Source organism: Dipodomys merriami, unplaced genomic scaffold (assembly GCF_024711535.1).
Source record: "Dipodomys merriami isolate MVZ:Mamm:240054 unplaced genomic scaffold, mDipMer1.0.p SCAF_432, whole genome shotgun sequence".
NCBI lineage: Eukaryota > Metazoa > Chordata > Mammalia > Rodentia > Heteromyidae > Dipodomys > Dipodomys merriami.
In genome coordinates this window covers 551,943-556,302 of record NW_027205960.1, presented here as the reverse complement: position 1 = coordinate 556,302, position 4,360 = coordinate 551,943, and the positions used below count along the sequence as shown (strand labels likewise).

At 34.6% G+C, this 4,360-nt stretch overlaps 1 non-coding gene across 1 annotated transcript; it reads right to left on the bottom strand.

The window, feature by feature from the left end:
• Positions 1–3,355: 3,355 nt before the first annotated feature.
• LOC138807770 (U6 spliceosomal RNA) lies at positions 3,356–3,462 on the bottom strand. The gene has a single exon (XR_011366272.1). It is a non-coding gene; the product is annotated as a U6 spliceosomal RNA (small nuclear RNA).
• Positions 3,463–4,360: the final 898 nt, after the last annotated feature.

Genomic DNA, 4,360 nt, shown 5'->3' with positions numbered 1-4,360 from the left:
AAAAAGCCAGAAGTGGTGCTGTGGCTCAAGTGGTAGTGTGCTAGCCTTGAGCTGAAGAACTGAGGGACAGCGCCCAGGCCCAGAGTTCAGGCCCCACAACCGGACCACCCCCCAAAAAGAAAGAAAGAAAGAAAGAAAGAAAGAAAGAAAGAAAGAAAGAAAGAAAGAAAGAAAGAAAGAAAGAAAGAAAGAAAGAAAGAAAGAAAGAAAACTGCATACTACTTTCTACAATGAGAATATTAACCTGTATTTTGACCAAGAGAGTACAAAATTTCCTTTCCTCCACACTCTCACAACATTCTTACCTTCTGAGTATTTTCAAGGGCAGGTTTTTCCTATGTGCAGTACCCCAGACTGGCCTTAGAATCAAATCCTCTTACTCCAACCCCCTAAATGCTTGGAATTACAAGCTTTTACCACCACACCTGACTCCTTTGATTTTGTTGATAAGAGTTATAATAGTTATGGAGGAGTATCATAGTAATTTTGAGTTGCATTTCTCTAATGACTTTTGTTCAGAAAGCATTAAGCCAGCATAGAAGTGGTATTAAACACAAATTTGTAAACCCACTGGTGATTTTCAGGGCTTTTTGGAAAGCAGGTCTATTCAGAACTTTCGTCCATATTAAATCAAGTTTCTTGTTAATCTCATCTTTAATATCTCTATACAAAGTGAATATTTAATTTAATATAGTAGAAAGGAAAAATTAAGCAACTCCTAACATTTTTTACTTTTCAATAAAATGATATTGCTTAAATCAATTTCTGTTTATGCTTGAGACTATACTACTTAATTTGGTTAGACCTTTTACAAAGCTTTATATACTTTATTTATTTTATGTTGATTGCTCTTTCCAAATCCTGCATGTCTAATTTTGGTTTCTTTCAGTCTCATGTAGTTCAGATTTCAAACCGAAGAATAAATGGAAGGAAACAAACAAAAAAAGAGTTCCTCTCATCTGATGATGCCTCTACAAGAATGAGGAAAGAGTTCATCCTGCTAAGGATCTATGATAGAATTTCAAAAAGAGAATTCATTCTTCTAGGTTTTCCCTATCTTTGTGATGTACCTTAAATTATATAAAACAAAATATACTGCTCAGATACTCTTACGTTTTATCAGTTTTGTACATTTTCATACGGACTTCACATCTGTCTACAACATTCCTTCTTTATAAATGTCCCTGATATTTTTACACTATCAAGACATAAGATAACCAGTTTGATTTACAGCATGAGAGTTATCCTCTTGGCTTCCTTGGAAGCAGAGCATTGTCAATAGATAACATTACTTCTGGTTGCTCACTTCATGTAATGGTTTCTGTAATACATTTTATTTAGTATTTAAAAAACTGTTGGCTAAACTCAAAAGCTCATTCATAGAAGTTTATGTTAAGTTTTTCACAAGTTTTATTGCTCTTAATTCTTAAGATAACATTTGCTATAATACTAATATTATTACCATTTAAGTGTTGGGAAAAATTGTAATTAAAGGCACTAAATGCATGGCCCAAATACACACAGTGAGGAAAAAAAATGAGTCAAAGTTTCCAAAAGTCTTTCAGCAATTCAGAAAAGGTAGGTAAAATCTCACCATTCTCTTACACTCTAAATTCAATATTAATATTGCTCAAGAAATAACAGCATAGCAATTATTGCCGATGATGATTGTTTTCTGTCACAATTTGTCTTCAACACAGACTGTGTTGGTGACATTGCATTATCATGCACAGAATTGAACTTATACATTGAGTTTCAAAGACAGCCAAATTTCTTCTGTACTACAGTTCCATTTTTCTTTTTAAAAAGTACCAAAACTTTTAAATATCATCACTTTCTGTCTTTTAAGAATCCAAAAGAGAAATAAATTCACATTTAATTTAATAAATTCACCTTTGCTTTTAAAGCAAAGTGCTTTAAAAGTAGGAGATGATAAAAACAGGCCCCCACGAAGTAAATTTTCTTCTAGTTTTAAAATTATTCTGAAAACCTTGTGCTGCTTGGTCACACCCGTAATCTTGTTTACTTGAGATATCTACTCAGGAGGCTGAGATCTGTGGATAACAGTTGGAAGCCAATCAGGGCAAAATTATTTTTTGAGATTATTTTTCAAAAAAATTTAATGAACTAGCAAAGAGCCAGGAGTGGAGATGTCGTTCATATAGTAGTTCACCAATCTAGAGAGGAAAGGCCTAGCAAGACCTTAAAGCCCTGAGTTCAAATTCTGAGCACTCCAACACACTTGTGTACCCGTGTGCACACACACACACACATTTATTCAAAATACCCTCGTGTCAGTGTTTTGCATTAATTTATTTGTTAACAAGATTATATGGATAAAATAAGGGATATAAACTCTTCAATCTCAGAACATTTTTATACATTTTTTTAATTTTAAAAATACTGCACAGAGGGGTTACATTTACATGAACAAGGTAATGAGTACATTTCCTAACAAGCATTGCTACCTCCTCCTTTATTTTTCCCCCACCATCCCTTCTCTCCCACCTCCACAAATACACTCCACTCCTCCTCTCTCCTTCCCCTACCTAAATTGTAAAATTCATTTTTCATCATACGTCTTGTGCATCTCATTGTTACAATGGGTCAACCCATATCCCTATTTAAGCATTTTGTTGTTTTCTTCTTCTCCCCAAATTAGAGAAACGTATATACAAGATGTAGGTGCACCAACTTCAAATACAGTGAAAAAAGGGGTTATAGCGTGGTTGAGGAACATATAAAGGAACAAAAAAAAAATCACATCGTACAGTATAAGTATGTTAGAAATAATAGCAAGATAGAATCACTTGTGTACCTATCTTGGTGTTCGTTTAGCTTAACATCATCTTATCTGGTCAAATGCACATAGCTTAAGACATTTTCTGATAATCCCGGACATATATTAGCTATTGAAAATAAGAGAAACCATGGGACCTATATTTCTTTGGAGTTGGCTTACTTCACTTAAAAATTTTTTCCAAATCTTTCCATTTTCTAACAAATTGGGCAATGTCATTCTTTCTGATGGAGGCAGAGCATGCAATTGTATATATTTACCAGGTTTTCTTGATCCATTCATCTACTGAGGGGCATCTGGGTTGGTTCCATATCTTAGCTATGGTAAATAATGCTGCAATAAACATAGTTGTGCTGGTAGTTTTAGTATGGTCTTATTTGTGATCCTTTGGGTAAATGAACAAAAGTGGGATTGCTGGGTCATAGGGGAGTTTTATGTGGAGTCATTTGAGGAAACTCCATACTGCTTTCCAAAGTGGTTGAAGACTTTTACACTCCCACCAAGAATGCAGTAGGGTTCCCTGGTGGCCCCATCCCCTCCAGCATTTGTTGTTGTAAAAATATGGATTGCTTCACTAATTTTCGAGTCATCCTTGAGCAGGGGCCATGCTAATCTTCTCTGTATCATTCCGATGTTAGTGTATAGGCTGCCGGATTAAGCACAGAACATTTTTTATATAGAAGGTGTAATTTATTTTCTTAGTCAATTCCACAAAAATGTAAATTCAAAAGAATTGTCATGAAATTTTACAATCATGCATTTCTTACATAAGCACACATTTTTGATGTTGGCATAATTTGTGGAGGGGAAGGGGAAAATGTTTAAATAGGGATACAAGTAGACCCATTGCAACAATGAAAGGAACTTTACAACGTTGGTATCTCTACTACTGCCATACCTGCAGATTGTAACTTGATTGCTTCTTTTGAGGTAAGTATCACTATGCCTGGTTCTGCTTGGACTGTGGTCCTCCTAACACAAGCGAAACACATAGCACCCATCAAATGGTTAGAGTTTCTGAAACTTCTTCTTCTTTTTTTTTTTTTTTTGGTCTGGGCTTGCCTGGAACTGAAATTCTCTAATCTCTGTTTTCTAAGTAGATAATATTACAGGTTTGAGCCACTTTATCCAGTAAAAGTATACAATTTTAAGATATCTTGGTATTGCCTATATTTGTGCTTAACATATATAGCTAACCTTAATTTTCTCCCTCTTTTGTTTAGTACTCTGAGTTGAAAACATTGACTTTCTTGATATACATGGCTTTGTTTTGGGTGGAATCCCATCACAATCCAAAAAATCTTCCAAAAAGTTTATGTCAAGAATCATGGAAAAGAAGGCTTCAGGTTGGAAAGAAAACACTGATCCTTAACTTATAATTGCAGTATATTTATAGTGTTAGTCAATACTTTCTGAAGTATGAGAAGAGAAGGAAGACAGAAATGTGAAAGATGTCAGGTCTCTGTGGAATTTCTGTAGTTGTCACTTCATGTTATATTCTTCCTTAAAACTTGCTTTATTAAAAGCCTCTGGGTGGATATTAGTTGGACTGATTGGTAA